At 46.0% G+C, this 21,075-nt stretch overlaps 1 long non-coding RNA gene and 1 pseudogene across 1 annotated transcript; one reads left to right on the forward strand and one right to left on the reverse strand.

Annotated features, from left to right (window-relative positions):
- The first annotated feature begins 3,423 nt into the window (after positions 1-3,423).
- Positions 3,424-5,259, forward strand: LOC146200532 (uncharacterized; annotated as a pseudogene).
- A 7,419-nt stretch (positions 5,260-12,678) lies between these two features.
- LOC146200533 (uncharacterized) lies at positions 12,679-20,668 on the reverse strand. Its single transcript, XR_014705251.1, has 3 exons — positions 20,588-20,668; positions 18,316-18,518; positions 12,679-13,376 (listed from the first exon to the last, which is right to left on the reverse strand). It is a non-coding gene; the product is annotated as an uncharacterized LOC146200533 (long non-coding RNA).
- Between the last annotated feature and the right edge of the window lie 407 nt (positions 20,669-21,075).

The raw sequence follows: 21,075 nt of genomic DNA on the forward strand, positions 1-21,075 counted from the left end.
GGCAGTAACAAGCGCACTACTTCATGAAACGACAGCTTCTCTGTACGCATTGCTGCTGTCATGCAGCAACACGCAGAAAGCCCACAGCAACTAGCCGTGTCGCTCGTAACTACAGACTTCTTGCCGAGTTCAGCGCGGCGTCGCGGTCTCTCTCGTACTGAATCTAATACCCTCCGTAAAGTGTAAAATATTATCACCACCTCGGCGCGTCTCTTTTGTGTCCGGACTTCGAAGCTGTACCTCCGTTATGATAAGATGCAATATTCTCCCCCCTCTCTGCCTATTCGCGTGGCTTGCTGGAGTCGTCAATGCACCTTAAGGCACCTTCGTGCAATCAGCCATATACTTTTGGTGCGCGCTTTGAAAAGTTGCTGGGGTTGTTTTGGGCTGCGGTGGCATGCAACAAGTGGGCCTGTGATGACATAGGCGACATGAGTGAACCGCGAGAGAACGACAACCGCGAGAGAACGACAAGTACGTACACGGAGCCCGAGTCGGCGGAGCCTGCAAGCATGTCCAAGCTCCGTGCCGAGGTGACCTCGGCCGTGGCCAACATCCCGTCGTTGGTGATCGTGCTTCTGTGCGTGCTTCGGCTGTCTTTTTCGTGATCATTGCCGCCCTTTCGGTCAAGGTGCACTCGGGCGCCGGGGGTCCCGAAGCGCGCTGCCTCACGGCGTCCTGTTTGCCGGTTTCGCCACGCCAGACGAAATGTGATTCCCTTAAAGGCCCACTGTCCACCCTCCGGTCGAAAATATTTTCTTCCCCGGTGACTGTGAGACTTCGCCCCTGGAACGCGAGGCCGCAAAATGTTTTTGAAAAGAGTAACTAATAACGCAGTTACAGCCACCGCAATCACCCGATTCTATCCTGCCTCTCTCCTTCCGTTCCCTCGCAAAGGTTTTTCACTCTCCTGCCCGAGGTCGTCTAGCCTCCGCAATACAAATTCCCCTTCCTCCTCCGCGTTTGGCGGGAGGTGGGGCGTGGCTCTCCGCGAGCGCGAAAAAAAAAAAAAAAACGGTCGAGGGAGCGCGCGCCGCTGGATTCAGTCTGGCCGTGGCGAGGGAAAAGCGCGCTGCGAGCGGTAGACACCCATGCTTCTCCCGTCAGTCAGCTAGACGGACCAATGGACGTCGTTCCCGATACGTACGTCATTATCGTGGCCCGTCGGGCCAGCGCAGGGAGCGGTGAAGCTGGCTTCTCAAAGGAGAGCATGAGGGAGCTTTGAATTGTATTTTCGATGCTTTGCGGCGCGCGTGTCGCTGTAGAATTTTTCACAGACTATCTCCGGTACCTGATCGAAACACTGGGCTCCTTTTCTTAAAAGGGCCTTCCCTGGTCAGTGGCCCTTTAAAGGCCCCAATATAGTCCGACGTAACGCACGCGCGCGCGCACGTCGACCTCCGCGACGTTACGTCGGCGAAAAACCGAGGTCTATAGTCCAACGTCACGGTGTGATTGGCGTAGCGAGCGCGAGCCGACGCGCAAATAGAATCTCGTCTATTTCTCGTTGACCGCGTCAGCCGCGTCGGCCACGCATCCCAGCATTCCTCACGCGTTGTGAAGATGGCGGCTTGCATGTAGACAGCGACAGTGCGCGCATTTCAGACACTGTTGCGGAAAAGCTGCTAGAAGGCATTCGAGGACAGCCCTGCGTCTATGACACCAAGCGGATTGACTACAGAGACGTTCAGAGGAAAGAAAAATGCCTTGGATGCAAACTGTCAGTAGAGCGGCCGGGCACAGCTGTGAGTTCTTCGCTGCGGTGCGTGTTCCATACACGTTTTAATGCATCGCTCTAGAAGGTGTAACGATGGTGTTGTTTCACTTATCTGCAGTACATTCAGTGGAAAAATACTAAAATCTGCGGAAGCGGCTTCGCATAGAGTTGTGACCGGTACACGCCGGAATCGAAGGCCGTACTCGATTTGGCCACACGGAACGTCAGCGGCTCAACAACCAGGGAATTCGCGAAATTTATGGAATTCTACAGAAACTGCGGCCGGCCGAAAAAGTCATCCTCATTACTGTGTAATCTATAACTCTTCTGTATTCGTACAGATATTTAAATTATGATTAGTTTTCAGTAAAACCCGCACGTACACAATCATCGTTCCGTCTGTAGCCGTCGTCGACGCGGGCTCAGACCGTTGCTGGGCTGAACGTCTCCACGGCTGGCTGTACATGCTTTGTGCCATTTGAACATTCGCAGTAAACACATCGCATCATTGCCGTGATCACAACAATAATTAGTGCCTCGATAGGCAGCCAGTCCATCCCTGTAGGTGACCTGTCGTCTGGTCGAAAATGCACACCGAAAACATACCAGCCCTCGAGGGCGTCTTGTGCGCATGCGCGACGCGGCACCGGGCACGCCAGCCGCGCCAGATTGTAGAAGCGGCAGTTTTTTGACGCACCCGTCGTAGCCGACGTGCCGTGGCCGACGTCGCCGACTCAGCGAGTCGCGTCGAAAACGTCGGACTATATTGGGGCCTTAATTTGGCGCTACGCGCCGCTGGCGACTCTCTTAGGAGCATGCGCAGAAAGGTCGCCGACCCACGGGCCGTCTGCATCGTATGTACCCCGTTCGCAGCCGCAACCGTTTCTTCATCCGCGGCACTGCGACTACGAAGCATGACTAGGATATTATCCGCCCGACAAAAACTTGCTCTCACTTTACTAGCAGGCGTTCGATGTAAGCGCTAGAGATTTTTGCTGATAGGATAGGATAGGATAGGAAATACGTTAGTTTCTCTACGAGGGTCTTGTGCTAGTAGCGGAAGAGTTCCATCTTCCGTCTTCTCACAGGGTCGGTGCCCCTATTCCAGGGCTCCGCTGAGCTTCGCTGCTCGCTGGGCGTGCTGGATTAAACCTAGTTGGCAATCCAAATCGCCGCTGGAGAGCCGGCTCTCCCACTGTTCCGCACTCGGGTCTTTACGAAAGCTGTCGTTATTTTTACATTGCCACGTGATGTGGTATAGCGAAGGTTTGCTACCACACCATGGGCAGGTGTCTCGATATTGTGACGGGTAAATTTTGCTCAGGGTATGCAGGTTAGGGAATGTTCCTGTCTGCAGTCTTCGCCAGTACACGGCCTCTTGTTGTTTTAGATCCCGATGAGGCGGCGGATAGCGGATCCGTACCCCCTTATAGTAGTTAAGAATGTCGGAGTACGTAGGGCCGACTCGCTCGGGTAGATCGTCCGATTGGGAGGGAGCTCGGCTCGTGTACCCTCGAGCTACCTGATCGGCGCGTTCGTTCCCCGCTATGCCGGTGTGTCCTGGCACCCAGTAGATGTTGTGTTTGACTTTTGATGGGGTCGTGCTATGGAGGAGCCTGAGGGCGGCGCGACCTATGCGGCCGTTCATGTAGTTACGGCACGCTTCTCTAGAATCTGTAAGAATGGTAAGGGACGTGTTGCATCGATACCCGGCTACCACCGCAAGTGCTTCCACGAACACGGGACATTTAGCCATACTTAAAGCCTCATAGTCGCCATAAGGATGAGTTACTACGATGCAGAAATGGGGGGTCTTGGCAGCCCGTATGGTGGAGCATCAGCCTTTTCAGAAAAAGCGATCCGCCATGGGTTCATCCGTAAAGTGTACGGGATCCTCATGGTGCAGCTGGGTATCACGGCAGCATTCATCGCACTCTTCATTTTTGAGCCTAATGTGGTCCAGTACTCTCGGGCTCACCCGGGACTCTACATATCAGCCATGGTCATAACATTTGTGCTCATGATCGTGCTTGCCTGCTGTGACAGTGTTCGTCGTTCCTTCCCTGTCAACCTGATTCTCTTGATGCTGTTTACTGTATGTGAAGGTGTTCTGCTTGGGACTGTCTCAAGTTTCTACCAAGCTGAGCGGAAAAGCACTGGCGAGTACCACCAGCTTGTACAAGAACTACGGCAAAAGAACCCCGAGTAACATTTCAAGTACTTCAGATAACCAGACTTCGCACAAATGGTGCGCTTTATTTTTCGGTATATTTTAGCTTACCGATGTGTGTGAGCTCTCATTATTTCTATAAAAATGCACGAAGGAAAATGGAGCTTTGTATTATGCTTTGTAAAAACGCATGCTTCAACTCTCCGCGATGCTGCTTCCCAACAATTGGCTGCACTGCATTTACTCTCTCCTAATGGGATTAGGTGTCGCTTTTAAGATTCTTAGTGCGCATTGAAAACTGCTATTACCAACGCTTCCTTGCGCAGGATGACCAAGGCCTCGTTAGATAAACTTTTGAGCCTAGTCCGCACCCGCAACCGCATCCTACATCCGCCGAACCACAAAAGCCCAGTCAGTCCAAGAGAAAGGCTGGCAGTCACGTTGCGGTAAGTATTGTGAATTTATGATCAATAACCTATTCACCAATTCAAATTTCTTTTTTTTTTTTATCTGACATAGAGCGCTGACGACGACGTTCCATGTTACTTGCTGAGAATGTATTTCCTAGGTTTCCAGATGATAGTGAGAACATAACTTTGCGGTATTTTTAGAGAATAATTTTTTCGACCATTCTTGTTTTTACACAGTACTGCAGCAGAAAAAACGATTCTGTGTCGTTTCATCACTCCTCGCGCTGCAAACGCATTTCCACTTCACCTGCATACCCCGTACTTCAGGTTTTTTTTTTCGTTAAAAAAAAAACTCAGCACGTCAGAAATGAATTAACTGTTGAACATAGCTGAAGACAACTGTGCTGCCTTCCTCCCTCCCCTGCTTGAAAAATTCTATATTAGCAATTCTTTATTATTGAGCGGCGTTTTAAGCTTGAAACGAAGAGGCAGTGTTGGATTATAATGCAGTTTTTTCTCCTACCTTTTACAGGTTCCTGGCAACCGGCGGATCCATGAACGATATTGCTTTGAGCTATCGCATGTATGTATCTACTGTCTCTGTCATTCTGAAGGAGACCCTGCCTGCCATTTGGGACTGCCTTTCCTAAACTGTGCTGCGACAGCCCTCCTCAGAAGAATGGGAGCTCATTAGGGAGGCTTTCGACACCAAGTGGGACTTTCCTAATGCCGTTGAGTGCATAGATGGCAAACATTTCGCAATCACGTGCCCCGATGAGAGCGGTTCCGAATATTACAACTACAAGGGTTTTTACTCATTACTGACGCTGGCTGTTGCCGACGAAAACTATCGCTTTGTTCTGATAGATATTGGTGCGAAGGGCCGTCTCTCTGATGGCTCTTTCTTCCGAGAAAGTCCTCTCAGAAAGATCTTCACATTCACGTGAGCCTTCGTCAACAACGGCAACCCCGTGGAAAGTGACCGCTATCGTCGGTTATCAGCGATCACCTAGCGTCACTTTGGTCAAGCTCGCCGAGATGACAGACTGGACCGCCAACCAATCAGCTTCAGCCAAGAAAGTTTATGTGACACCGAGGAAATTTATATAAGCGACAGGCACGTGGGATTCGGAGCCGGCACACTGGTCGACATGAGGCTTACAGCACTCTTGTTACTGCAGGTTTGTGCTTACTTTCCTTTGTTTTTAAACCATTATGCACATTGCCGGCTCCTCCCCTGATGGCGTGTGCTTCAAATCGCAACATAACACATGCAAGGCCGCGCCTAAGATGTTCGCATTGGTTTGCGAATCGTGGGCTTTATTTGTTTGCTCTTATTGCTATTGCTTACGGGTGACGTAGAGGTTATCCCCGGTCCTCTTAATACCGCTGAAATGGATTTGTTGCAAAAGCTACAGCAAGTTGAAACAATATTGACAAGTAAACTGGACAGTATTGAGACAAGACTAAGCTTAACTCAAGAACGGATTAAAGATATTACAAATTGGTAACTCATCAAGCTGATATATTTATACACCCCACGCAACAGGTGAAGACTTTGCAAAGCAAGATTAGTGATCTGGAAAATCAAAACCGTAGGCAGAATCTTGCCTTCTATGGAGTAGACAACAAAACTGCCTCTGAAACGTGGGAGGAATCAGAGGTCCGGATAAAACATATTTGCAAAACAAATCTACAGATTGAACCAAAAGAGCGCACCGAGTCAGCCGTTACGATGAGAAGACAAAACGATCACTTATTGCAAGGTTTGCATCATACAAAGGGCAGCAGAACATCTTGCTAAAGGCTAGGAAATTCAAACATACACAGTATAGTGTAGTTTAAGACTACTCAGCAGAGACCCGTAAGGTGCGGAAAAAACTATGGGAATATTGCAAAGAAAAAGCGAACGATAAAGACAAGGTGAAGCATAGCTATGACAAGCTTACGACTAACAATCGGCCTTCGTGTTGGACGCAAAGGAACAAAAAGGTTGTGTCTGTCAAAAAGGCATGCCACCGCAGTGAAAACCGCAAATATATACGCCGTGGTCTTGTTGCTTTAATTGGTAATTGCGGAAGCGTAGTGAACAATGCTAACGAATTGGCTGGACTTATAAAATCAGCAAAGGCTGACATTGTTTTCGGCACAGAATCTTGGCTAGAGCCAGATATTGCTTACAGTGAAGTGTTCCCGAAGGAATATGCCGCTCATCGCAAAGATAGACCACGAATAGGCAGGAGCCTTTTCCAGCTTGCACATACTGCTTTGCCATCATCAGTATTAAATTTTGACCACGACGATATTGAAACTGTCTGGTGCAGAGTGGTCTTATCTGATTCGACCACACTAATTGTGGGGTCGGCTTATCGTCCACCAAATGCTGACTTGAAAGCATTGAAGTCCTTGCGCGACATCGTTGTCGAGGCATCTGCTCACACGTTGCTGCTAGGTGGTGACTTTAATCTTGCCGATGTGCTCTGGCACGATGGCTCGTGCGTGGGCGGAGGTCATGGTCGTGTTAACTCCGAAATTAAATATATAGCTGATACGTTTGGACTGCTGCAATACGCAGAGGAACCAACCTGTGATAACCATTCCTTTGGACCTCTGTTCATCTAATTTTGTTACTTCTGTGAACGTGATTCCGGATATATGTGACCGTCTTGCTGTCGTCGCGAGTATCAATTCTGAAGTGCACCGCCGCAAAGCGTATGAAGAAAGAGCCGTCTATTTTTTTAAAGAGGTGATTATTCCACTATGTCCGAAATGCTCATTCACCACTTGCCTGTATTTGAATGCTTGTCCAAGAATCTGATGCGCATGAGTTGAGGCCTATGTTAAAAAAACGTTACTCGAACTGACAGATATGTTTGTACCGAACATGAAATCCTCAAGGTTAAAGAAAAGAAGAAACCCATGGGTGACCGCACGAATCCTAAAGCTTAGTCAAAAGAGAAGGTGTGAGAACCCATAATTCAAGAAAACAAAATCACTTCATCTTTCAAGACTCTCAGATTACCAGTGAATACAGACTGAGCATAAAAACGGCAAAATCCGAATACTTCTCCAAGCTAAATAATAGCATTGAAGAAAACCCGAAATTATTTTGGAAGTATATTAGAGGGTGTGGATCTGAATCGTTAGAAATCAGTTAATTAGTTCATTCACCGTGGTCTGGTCCTCAATGATGATGACAGTAAAAGCAAGGTCTCAATAAGTATTTTCACTCTGTCTATTTACCTAAACACGACTTGAGTTGTGTACCAACTCTGAGCAGGTGTGCCTGCGATGCAATAAGTAACAATTAGCGCAGACTGCATTCAGCGACTACTGGAAAACGTCGCTGAAAGTAAAGCTATTGGGCCCGACGGTATTTCACCTCGTATTTTGAGAAGATGCTCGGTACAAATTTCTAGTTACCCAAATCTTTAGCAGATGGCATTTTACCGAATAGCTGGAAAATTGCACATGTCGTTCCTGTTACCAAGGGGGGTCCCAAAAAAAGATGCCAGCAATTATAGACCCAAATGTTGTGTGAATACCTTGAACCTAATTTGTACACAGTGATAATGAGGCGCATAACTGAGAACAAGTAGTTAATTAGAGAACAGCACGGATTCCGCAAGGGTCTTGCACAACCCAATTGGTCGAATTTGATAACGACTTGACATCAGGTGTCGATGAAGGACAGATTGCATTTTTTTTTTTTTCAAAATGCCTTTGATACAGTTTCACACTCACACTTTGTTAACACGCTCCGAGCAATAAACATTAACTACTCTGTATTAAAATGATAGACATTTACTTGTCTCAGCGGCGGCAGTGCATTTTATTAAATGGAAAGAGCTCAGGGTACGTCAGTGGTACGTCAAGCATTCCGTAAGGCTCGGGTTTGGGACCACTCGTGTTCTTGGTTTATATAAACATCTCTTAAGGCATTGTATCGTCTGTGCGGTGTTATTTGCCGACGACTGTGCTGCGTATCAGACAATTCTCACTATATTTATCACGAATTCAATCCTGCTGTTCCACTTGCCAGATGAATTTAAATGTCAAAAACTGCGTTTATGTCTGTTTTAGCAAATAGCAAAAGCACACTGACTCCCAGTATATGATTAATAACGATTTAATATGTAAGGAAGCTGCATGTAAGTATTTAGGAGTGACGCTGTCATAGTATTGTTCATGGAATGCGCATGTTGAAGACTTGGTACGTAGGGCTAGTAGGGCATTAAATTTTATTCAAAGGAAATTGAGATGTTCTCATAAGAATCTAAAAACTACGGCCTATAGGAGTTGCGTAAGACTTGTTTTGAGATATGGATATGCGTTTTGGGACACTCATCAAGCACATTGAAAAAATTCAAAACCGAGCAGCCGGATTCATCTTGGGACGATTCAGACGAAAGGACAGTTCAAGTGCCATGAAGGATGAACTCAAATGGGAAGTGCTTGCCTCCCGCCGAAGAAAATTAATGTTAAACAGTTATTCATGAATTACCATAATAAAACCGGTGTTAATAAAGACACATATTTTAAATAGCCACACGGTCTTTAGGCACATAAACCACTTTTAAAATTCGTGAATATCAGCCACACGGTCTCTAGGCACATAAACCACTTTCACATTGGAGAATATCATGCCCAGACTGGTACTTAAGCAAATTCCTTTTTTATTACATCTATTAGAGAGTGTAATCGCTTAACTGAAGTTCAAGTGTGCTGTGTGAATAAGGATGTCCTTTTTCTATGCTCTAGCCCCCCTGCTATAGGCGACAAAAACACCAAACTAAATCTAACGCCTCAAAAATAGAACAAGTGTTAGTTTCAATGAAGGCATCAGGAAACTCACCTTCCACTTGAGTGAGAAGTCCAGCATGGTCATCGTGAGTGTGATGCTCTTACCTTATCGTGCAATTTCAAATCGGCGTCCCGGAAATACCCACAATCTCCAGCCGCTCACCTTTCGACACTGCGGCTACGGCACGTATCCAGGAAACCGTTTTCACACGCATTGCATGTTCACCAAAAGCCACAGTTCCACAGCACAGCAGCACTTTTCTCTACCGCAACTTCCGAGAGTCCACATTCGGGCAGCCACCTTTGCAAATGTCAAATGTGAAGGCGACGCTATCTACCATCGCTTCCGGCCAAAATTACGAGTCGCGCCGTCTGCGGAAGCCTCCCGAACGTAACGGGCGCGTCTTGACCGATGACTTCAAGGATCTAGACAAAGTGGCATGTCACTGTCGCGACAACCCCTTAATGCACACTGTCCGCACTATTCAATCCTAATGAGCATGCTCCTGTTATCTGGATACGTCCACAGAACACAAACACACAGAACTCATAATAAAAGCTTTCAACCATGATATCTGGATCGGCCGCACAAAGCGGTGATGGTGGTGGATCGCTTGGAGTATTTTGTGAGGAGGAGACACCTGGTTGTGACGTATGTTGGCATCACTCTTGGCGACCAGGGGGCCCCTGGCTGAGGAAGCTGGGAAGGGATGGGGGACGCGCAACGTGTCGACGCGAAGAAAACATGTGGTGGGGCACAGTCCCAATGATGAGTCCCAAAGCAGGTTAACCCGTGGGGGCCCGGCACAGCAACGCCTGTTGCAAGCGCGGTACCGCGGCGAGTAGGGGCGTCACTACTCCAGGAAGAAGCCGGAACGATCTGGTGAACGCCAGGAAGGGCCTGGAACGACGTCCTGGTGGGACGCGGGAGGGCTGCAGTGACGAAGTTAGCCGGAAGCAAGAGAGGACCGCTGATGGAGCTGCGGAGCGTCATCTGACGCTAGACACCGTTGTTGCCGGCGGCGCATCTAGTGACAGCAGAATGGCCAGGTGGGTCGTGCAGCAGGAGGAGCAGCGCGAGAAAGGGGTGACCAGTACGAGCGACGTCGGAAATGGGGCAGCGGAGCTGACGGAGGACATTCAGCAGGCTGGGCGCCGTGTGACACAAACGGACGCACGCGAGCCCTGCTTTCAAGCGCCTCGCGTAACCGAGCCCACCAATTGCTGAGGTGCGACTAACCTTGGACTGACTACCTGTAGCACTACCGCCACCTCCGCTCCGACCAAAGTGGACTCTTCCAGACGCGCCTCTGGCCACTGAGCGTACCCGTATCTAATCACGTGGCCCGTTCTCATGACGTCAAGCATAGCACCGCTCCTTCCCAAAAAACGCCGCTCTGTAGGAACATGGCAACAGCGCCGGCATTGCACTTGCACTCGCCGCCACCGCTTCGGTGGTTGTAGTCGACGGCTGTTGTTGCGGCGCGCATCTTTCTCTCCCGCTTCTTTTTTCCTTTCGTGCCTATTTTTTCTTCTGTCCGCACGAGGAATCGGAGGTGGCTCAGCTACAGAGCCAGTAGCAGGCCCGCGCATTTTCTTTTCTTTCTTCCTACAGCCACCACAACAGCAGCAGCGCGGAGTCTCGCGTCGCTTACTCGCGATTGCGCAATATGATCTGTAGGTTTTTGTTTTTCTTTTCTTTTTTTTTTTACCAGCTCTATATCCCGGTGGCTCTCCTCTTCGAAGTGGATCAGCAAAGATGCGAATGCGTAAAGTTGGTGTCGGGCAAAAACTAGGGCTTTTCAGAGCTGAAGGTGTTTCTGGAGTACTTGCCAGCGAAATGTCTAGGATATGGACGAATGTAAACCCATTATGCTTGGAAGTACGAGCACGCTCGTATAACATCGTTGATAGCAAACGTTCTTTTATTTTCCAGCTTATAACTTCATCCTGAGTGAGAAGGCGCACATCTAAGAGCCCATTAACTCGGAGATGCGACTCGCGTTGCAATGATTTCATAACTTTGGCAGTAATTTCTTATGGACGGCCTTTATTTGTCACGGGTCCTCAGCATATTTATAAGTAAGCTCCATTAAAACAATTTATTTTCGCCTCTCTATTATGGCCAGACCTTCTTGCATCACGTATTAGGAGTGTCCCAACCGCGCACCATCAGCAGGTGACATGGCTCCATACACTTGAAGTCACTAACTACAAACACTGTGTACATAAATGAGAACGTAGTTATTAATGCCGAGGCAACTTCTATGCCACGAGAAAAATAATCTGGATTCCTCAAGCAATGAATAATTTGAGCCACATACCACACCGTTTAAATTGCCATTTGTTAATTAATTTATAAATGCATGGACTCCTCTAAAGGCGTTGTATGTTTGTTTTTACCTTTATGGCAAGCAATGCCAATTCTCGTCCTAAACTTGGAACACTTCTGTTTTTAAATTCTTTGCGGTTTTCAGCAGGTGTATTCGAGTTTATATATTTGCTTTAGGGCATTTCATATGCCTTTTAAAAGGGTTGGTGCTATTTTCAAAAACGATTGCTCACGGCAGACAACGGCCGCCTTTTTCGCTCTTCTGAAGCACATGAATTTTATAGTGAGTTGCGGGAGGGCCTTGAAAAACTGCTTCTATGGTTGCCGCCTTTGTTAAAATTCCGAATCGGCCCGTTTGTTGTGATTTTATTTTGCGGCAGCTATTGAGCGCCAATCTTCGGAACTCATGCAAGGTGTACTTTTGACAAAGTTTACAGTACGCATTTTTCTGCATTCTTTGCTTAATATGAAAAATTGCCTGCCGATTTTGATACCTGTAACGCGCACTTTAAGTGTCCAAAAATCCTACCACGAACCATGATAATCGCTTCTTGTCTTAGGTTCTGTGAAATGCCCGAGAAAAAATTGTTCGGCGGTGTGTTTGATGTGGTAAGATTCCGCTACACGGTAGAATGAAGGTGCGGGTGTCACGTGACACCGTCACTCATGGTGGCGACTAGCTAGTTCGGGTTGATTTTGACACTATGCGTAATTGTAGGCAGACGTGAATAGACGGAATCAACACATCCGAGCATCAGTTTTACAGGAAGGAATCAAAGCCGCGTGTGTCCATCTGAGTGCAAAAATATTCATGTGGACAGAGAGAGAGAGAATAGATTAGTAAGGAAGGGAGGTTAACTAGGCGATGCCAAGTAGGCTACCCTACACGCGGGGAGGAGAACACCAGGTGAAAAAGAAAAGAAAGCGCGCAAAGGAAAGGAGTCGCCCAGGCAGCACACCAACATCGCACCAACCCCGGCCCAACGTCGACAAAAATTGGTACCAACATTGGCGTAACACTGGCTTTTTGAGAAATTACATTTTTATATATTGGTCCGGCTTATATGCCAACATTGCACCTGTCTTGGCACTGCCAACATAGGCTATCAGCTGGCCGTGCCCCTTGTGTCACGTATTGGCATGCCACTAGTATCCATTGGCACATTTTGCATTGGCAATAAGCCGGCCGTGCCGCTAGTATCAAATATTGGTATTTATTGGCATGCAACAAGTATTCATCGGGACACGTGGCACTGGCACTGCCACTGTTAAGCCACTTTTAGCCATGCAGTTATTTCACCCTTTCCCTTACTGCTGCCATTTGCTTAACTGTCACTCTGACAATTGTGGCTTTCTTATGCAGTCATTTCCCAATACCACCTTGCATGTCATCTCCCTAAGGAGCCATAAAAACCATGCAATTAAATGAGGCAAGCAAAATATTTTCCGAAAACATTTTATTGAGAGCTCATATACATGTACATGCCACAAGGACATCAGAGGGCCAAAATGCAGTGCAGGAGGCATTCGGTACAGGGCTAATATGGGAGATGCTAGTAGGTGTAATTGGAAACAGGGCACTAAGCAGCACATGACCAGGTAGTGCAGGTAGAGGTGATGGGGTGCAGTGTGCATTGCTCATGATGGAAGGGGCTGGACATGTTGAGCAGGGTTGATGCACTATAGCCTTGTAGTGCAAGAGGTGTTGCAGGAATAGGAGGCTGAGCATGGGTGCACTCCAGGGCAGTGTCCACCATGGATGGAAAATGGCAGTGGACTGTGTTGAGCATGATAGTTGGCAGTGAAGGGTCAATGGATCAAGTGATGAGGTTGAGGGGGCGGGGGAAGCACATGGCCCAGGTAGTAAGCTGGGCACCCCGCAGGAAACAACCATTCAGGAACAGTTTGTTGAGGAGATTGGCCCGTGGGTGTTACAAATGACATCTGCACAGAAGACAAGCATATATCACCATAAGATTTAAACTCACCTTCTCAACACTTATTCAAACACATATTTGAAGTCTGGGTGCTCTATACGATTGAGTACAAAATACAGAACCCCGATATAGTAAAGCCTGATATAGCAAAGTGAAACTGAAGTCCCAGTTCATCTTCCATAGGCAACTGTACATTTTTCCCCTTTATAGTGAAGATGTTTTTGGTAAAAAACGGTTAAAGTGCTTCTGGCCATGGCGACGACTCCCGCGCACTACCTAGAGCCGCGAGGCCAAGACGTTTTGTATGTGAAAACAGAACAATAACCCCGAGTGTTCGTTTAGGTGGCTTTAATACTAGCCGTAGCAGCAGTCAGAAGAAGCCTACTTTACAGAAGCCTTGGAGCCGTGAGGGAAAGCGCGCAGCGCGAAGAAGAAAAAAGTAAAGCTGTCTACAAACATAGCAAGCAGGCGGCGTGTTCCCTTCAGAAAGTAAAGGAGTAAACGTGCAGTACGAAATAGGGAAGGGAAAGAAATGGGTCAACATTCACTGCAATATGCAGTACAAATCATGAGGCAGTGGTGGCAGAAAGTGGAGGTGCAGCGAGTAAGGTCTTACAGCACTTGAGTGCCATGCGAATTTATCATTTATTGCCTTTTAAAAGACATAAAGAGCAAAAAGAGACACCATGTTCATGCAAGGCTTTAGTTTTTACATGAAATCGAACTTGGTTGCATTCGTAATCACGTCTTCATGCTTCAGAGGTACTTCCACAAGATGTAGAGACATTTTATAATGAAAAAATCACACAAAGAGATGATAAAAGCGAGATGGAAGGTATATAGGTTTTTTTTTTTTTTCATTAAGCAACAAGACGTGTTCAGTAAGAGCCTATTTAACTACTAGACAGCACTTTCAGGACCATGTCATCACAGACCACTGATACAGTAAAGACCATAATATAGTAAATATTTTCGCTGGCCTCAGTGGCTTTACTATAAAGGGGTTCTACTGTATATATTGAAGGCCTATTGCCACACATTCTTCTTTTAGAGCACTTTGCGACCGGTTTCTGGGCCTGCAAGGGCATGCAGCATCTTATAACGTAGGGATAATAAACATATATGCAAAATAATATCCATTTCAAATACAAAAGAAAGATATATGGAAGAAAAAACCAGCTTCCGGCAAACCGATAACTTCAGGTGGATGCTTAGTGTGCATATAGAATTACATTTCCTGAAAATATGACGGTTCAGGCTCCAGAACGTTCAATTTTTAAAAACTTCTTAAACATTCCTGCAATAGACAATATGGATTACTAAGCATGCAAGACTGGATGATATTAAAGAACACATTAAAGAATATTTTTCTGCAATACACCAGTTACAGGCACGCATACATTACTGCGGCCAGAATAAAGAAATAATTGCCCTGACAGAGTCAATCAAGCTATCTTCAATCAGCTGAGAGAGATGTGTACATCGCAGATATTCTCTAGGCTGCGCACACATATAATATTCTCAAGATAACAGTACCATTTCAAGTTCCAGCTTTTTAGTTTTCACAGCTTTATTGATTGCTGCATTCTACTATAAATAATTGCCTTACTTGTAATGTACCAAGGAATAGTTTTCATACAGTGCTCATTATAAATTAAAGACACCAGAACAACATGCACACAAACAAGAAAAGAAGAACGGGACAGAGCGCCTTTCAAAACTGATTTATTGTGCAGAATAAAGTACATATATATCTCACTGCCGGCATATGCGCAAGGAACCCATTCAGCGTCATGTAGTTTGAGATAAGATATGTTCAAGAAGCCCACGCCTCATACCATAGCCTCTTTCTCTGAGAAATCATTCTTGAACATAGCTTATCTTAAACTACAAGATGCTGAATGGGATGTAGCTGAATGTGTTCCTTGCGCATGTGCCGGCAGTAAGATATATATGTACTTGTTCTGCACAATAAACCAGTTGTGAGTGGAACTCTGTCTCGTTCTTTTCTTGTGTGCGTGCATTGTTTTGTCGCCTTCAGTTTATAATAAATAAACACGAACAAGCCCAACAAGAAGTTCTAGTAATCATACAGTGCATGCTTGTTCAGCTAAAATTATTACAGTCAGCCTGCAATGAGCAATTGAGCAAGTACTAGAAATTTACTTTGCATAGGCAGGAAAATGTTATGCTAGATCTGAGTACAATGATATCGTACTTCCTTATCAGCTAGCAGCCTACCAGGTATGCATTTTCCCTCATCGCAGCTAATCATATGGCCATACCATCGGCAACCTTCCACGTGCAAGATTATATTCAGTTAGGCATACCTGGGTGATTTTATGTTCAGGTACCAGGTGTGGTGCTCGGGCATCTGATTTCTTCAAACCAATTCATAGTAGTTGTTGGTATAGAGAATAGTAATCTGCCTGAATATCTGAGGCCAAATATTATTCCATTGCTTAAGCACACCTTAAAATACAATGCATGATGTGACTTTGGGATCATAAAAAAACGATACATCTAGCATGACAGTGATTTTTCACTTCCACCCTATCACAAGTTCCTTGAAAAACCAGTTTAATCCTGAGCTGAAAAGTTTTTTCGCACACATTTTATATTTCAGTATCTATAAAATGTTGATATTTTGTGAATATATTTCAAAATCAAAATTCCTTAACAGCCTCACAAATTATTTTTTTTTTCAAAAATGGACAATATTTTGTACTCAAATTAAAAATAAGATTGTGTCTGGAGAAATAGTATTGTTTGCAGAACGAAACAGCACAGACGCAAAAAAGCACACATATCGCTCAAATTTAACGTGCAATACACGAACTGAGAGTTCACCTAAAATTACAAGTACAATAGCCTTGTATACATGGACTCGACAGAACGGGTTGAATCAGCGTTGAGTAAGCAAAGTCATCATTCTCGACACGGCTGATGTCTACATGAACTCGCTTTCTAGTGAGTAAGTATCGTAGCAGAGCGTAACATCGAGATTCGAAGTTATTGTGCAAGTTCTTACTCGTATTTGATCCCATTGACTTTTACTATCGAGAGCTTAGATTATTTTTTATCGTTGATGAGCGCTAAAAAGCATTCATTTCGAGTGACGCTCGTCGCCGCTCCAGAGGCTTTTTCCTATCCCAGAATTCCCTATAACTAGACTCCCTGACTGGACTGCGTCTACATGCCTTTAGATAAGCGGGTCAAGCGAATTAACCTACCCCCTGAAATCGAGTTAACGCGACCCACTCCGCCGCCTATTTTACTCGACCCGACTGTGTACACATGAACCCTACAACTGCTTTTTCACTCGACAGACGTACTCGACCCAACTCTGCTGAGTGCATGTATACAGGGGTGGAACGCACGTGTAACAAGTAACAATGCTGCTAAGAATCCAATCTGCTTTCTTCTGGCTCATCCAGTTTTCTAAAAAAATATCTTGTCTGACAAAGGAGGATATTTGGAGTTAAGCAGCTAAGCAACACAAGATCCATATGCTTGCTCTAACGCATGACTCCTCAGTGCACTTACAGTTGCAATTTGCTTGGTCATGTGGCAGTTCACTAAACCGTCTGACTAGATATGACAATAAAAAAGAACATCGGGGGATCATTTCTACTTTTATTAAGACATGCAAAAGTTTTTTTGTTGTTGACATAGCATTCAGAGACTGCGGGAGTTTGGCAGTTTTATACGTCTTATTTAGTTTGGCAGTTGCAAGGGGATGTAGAAAAAGAAATATGAGTAAGGAATATAAGGGGTGACAACATCCCGAAATGAAACTAATGAACCAATGATGCACACTGCGTATCTTAAACGGCGTCACTGGTAACATCAAACACAGAAAATCGTCCTTGAGTATGACAAATTTGAAGCCCAGGAGGTGAGTTGGTTGTGAGCAAGTAGTTAGAAAAGGGCAGCCCCCCTGAGAGGTAGGCGGCAAGATCATTGCCACCCATTATGGGGAAAGCCCTGGCAAGCATGCAGGCAAAGGTGCACATATATAAGAGCAATAAATGCACAAGGAATGCACGCCTGATGAGCAGCTGCACTAATAATTTCCTTTAGTCTTTCAGCCCATCCCTCCTGCACTGTAAGCAAGTCTGCTCTGTTTTCCGAACACAGAAGCATATGCAAAAACAAACAATGTTCTCTAAAATTTACAAAATTTGAACGAGTATTGCATGATGATCTTTCTGCAAATGTCTTGCTCTAGGGTTACAGAATAAATTCATTGCAGCTGCGAATAAAGCGAGTTGGGAGCTAATGGCGAATCTCAAAGGCTTGGGGAGAAAATTATTTAAAATTGTCACTTTGAGCAAAGTAAATAGCCTGTTTTAGATCAAAGTAATATTACATCTACATGGCTGAAGCCAGTGTAGGCAACCAGAAATGTACAAGCAGTCAGTAACTGCATGTCTGTATGAACAAATACATACAGTGCAGGCAGCAGTAATGAGGGGAGAGTGGAAGGCAAATAACCTGAGCAATACTGAATGGCTTTCTTCTCTGCAACCTCAATACAGTCTTCCTGCGAATTCTTGTAATGCAAGCATAATCAAGTATGCTAAATATTACATCACTTAAAGCACCTGCCCTCCCGTGTTACGCAAATGACAACTACTTCTTCAGTTCACAAGCTATGTCTGTTATTGTGCTATTACACCACAGGTTCACTCAATCATGCCTCAACTTGAAATAGTCACATACTGTTGAAATAAAGCAATGAAATATAGCACCAGCTATTAAAGCACTGCCAGGGACATGAAGGATATTATTTTCTGCATACTGGTGGGCAAGACTTCTGAACAAGTAAGCCTTGAGCTAAAAAGCCAGAAAAAGTCATATAGCATGCAATCATATAGCAAAACGCCAGCAGAGCATTTAAAGCCTTTATATAATGCAAAACAAAAGCAATGTGTCATACCTACCGAGGCAATGTTTCCTTACACGCAGCATGTTTCATTTCAAGGCTCCCACAGTTGTTGATAGGTTTGCAGCACCAAAATGTTGACGATGTTGTCTGCCTCACATTCAGGCAGCACCCCTTTGATGGCAGATGATTGCTTGTGCAAAAGCAGTGCGATGATACAAGTGGGGCAGCTGGACTGCGGGCGTTATAGAGCAAAGAGCCCTAAATGCAAGGAAAGAAAGTCTCCATTAAATCGATGCCTCTAAATCATGATAACAGCATACCACAGCTCTTCTCTGTTTAGTTAATCTATAATTTCAATTCAAAGCTGTCTCAAAAAATGGACTAATTGCAACTCTATGTTACACATGGTATAACATAGCTGTGCCAGGGCGGTGGGGCGATCAGTTAGCATAACGACCGGAAAATGCATACTGATGTTTCATGCAGTCTTGATGCTGGAGCAAAGTGTCGTGGTGCGAAGAACAAAATTAAAAGCAGGCACGGGCGCCAAACGTGTGCTACACAACCGACGCGACTAGAGGTGTGCACGGGCATAAATTTTGAGCCCGACCCGGGCCTCATGCTACAAACCCGAACCCGGCCTGGAACTGAAATTGCCTGAGCCCACCCAGCGCTCACACTTAAGGCTCCGGCCCTGCTGGAGATGCTATAACAGACCAGTTGCAAAACCTACAAGTCGGCTTCGCTGTGAGGCAGGAATTCGTGCACAGTGGCGTCAGAACCTGATTCCGGGATAATAGTTAGGTGCAGTACATGCATCTACCACAGTCCACGCTGCTTTGAATGCAGTTCCCCACGCACAGGCCATTGTCAGAGAAAGGTTTTTGGGCATTCTTAACGCTGGAATAAAGGGGGGCGCACTGTAACCCTAGGGGTGAAGAAAATTTAGAAAAGGGACACTAACCGGAGAGGGTAATAGTGGGGCGACAATGCGCACGCGAATAATACTGTGACGAATGGGCAAGAGGTGCGGGAATTACCCTACCCGTCAGGCGATGTGCTAGCACTGTGCCCAACTATTACCCCAAAGTCTATGCCGCCATTGTGCAGGAATGTCTGCCCCACCAGGAAGCTGACGTGTAGGTTTTGCAACTGATCTATTGCAACTGAAGCAACGATACAGAAAGATAAAAATAGGCGCCAACGCCTGTCGCTGCTGCTGGTGCACATCGCAGAGCGAAGGACCTCAGCGACAGAGACGCGTTTTCAGTCTTGCTTTGTGAGCGCCGCCTCCTCGTTTGGTAAATGAGTACAGTTACGCTATATCCAGTTTCTTGCACTAAACAGGAACACTGATGAAATTTCTTGAAAAGCGTCAAGCCCCCCCCCCCCCCCCCCCCCCCCACCAAAAAAAAAAAAATGGTCCCAGCGCAGCGGCGTGCTACTATACTGCGATGCAGACATGATTTAAAGCAGTGGCGTTTTTCTGCAACTTTCGAAAATTAGCAATATCTAGCCACACTAGCATTTTTTGTTTTGCAATACTACCCTACCAAGCTTTTACTAAACCGTCTCGATGCGCTCATATATGCACGGACCAGACGAAATGAGCATCTGCAGGATTTTCGCTCATACCGGACTAGGGAAACAAACTTTGCATGCAAAAAAAAAAAAAAAAAGAAACAACTAAGGTGAGTACCCCGAAGCCTTTTGCGATTGGCTGCCTCGCGAGCTGGTTCCAGCATCATGAGCGATTTTCTAAAAACCCAGAACCTGGGCGACAGCGCCGAGCGGCAATGCTTTAGCGGTCCTCAGCGCACTGCGCATCGTGCTGCCGCGCGACTCATGCGGTTAGCGTTTTATCGCACCAGACACGAGAAAATATGCTTTTGCCCGGACTCCGCTGACTCCGCTCGAGGTCACCCGAGGGAACCCGAGCGGCCGAGCCACGCAACGGCTATACGCCGTTCCAGCCACTGTAACGCCGTGAATATCCGAAGTTGGCTTTTAGGCCTACGATGCCACGCAGTTGTTTACTTTAGAAAATCAGTACTCTGCAAAACAGTAACGGATTAACTTGAAATAAGCTGCAAAATGATCGGCATCAAGTCGCGCACACTTGAGAACCACTTTTGAAAAGTTAACAACGTAAGAAATATACTAAAAGAAGACAAATCTCCCTAGCACATGGCTTACGCAGCCTGCAGCAACAATGAAATGTAAGACAACGCTTGTAATTAAAAAAATTCTCAATCTAAGAGGCTAATATTTTGCTCCAGTATACACAAACGCTTTATGAAATCTGAATGAAAAATTTGAGAACTTACATGGAATATTTCTTGAAGAAAGAAGCATTTTCCGTGCGCGGTGCCACCGAACGTCGAGCCGAGCGAACGAGTGGCCGTTGGACGAAAGAACGAAGCGCCCTCTTTGAAACAAAATACAACTGCCGCCGTCATGCCGGCTAAGCGATTGTCGCGTCATCCTTCGAGCTTTTTAGTAATCGCCTTTTCAGCAGCAGCAGCATAAATGCGCTCTGCGGCTGCTCATCTATGTAGGGCTCTGTGCCAGCAGCGAAGCTCGTCGTCGCCCTGGAGAGGCGCCTAGCTGTTTTGTTTCTAACACCCAAACGTGTTCAAGTTGTATTTTGTGAATGCTGTGTTCTACTACGAATAGTTTGCTCACTTTTAGCATACCAACGAAAATTCTTTCATACAATAGTGCTCAATCGAGTGGAATATTTCAATCACCCTGAAATGAGGATTTGAAGCAAGTTTGTTGAAAATTATTGAGCTAAGCATCTCAGTACCACGAC

Source organism: Amblyomma maculatum, chromosome 2 (assembly GCF_055883805.1).
Source record: "Amblyomma maculatum isolate TAMU_Amacu chromosome 2, ASM5588380v1, whole genome shotgun sequence".
NCBI classification, from domain to species: domain Eukaryota; kingdom Metazoa; phylum Arthropoda; class Arachnida; order Ixodida; family Ixodidae; genus Amblyomma; species Amblyomma maculatum.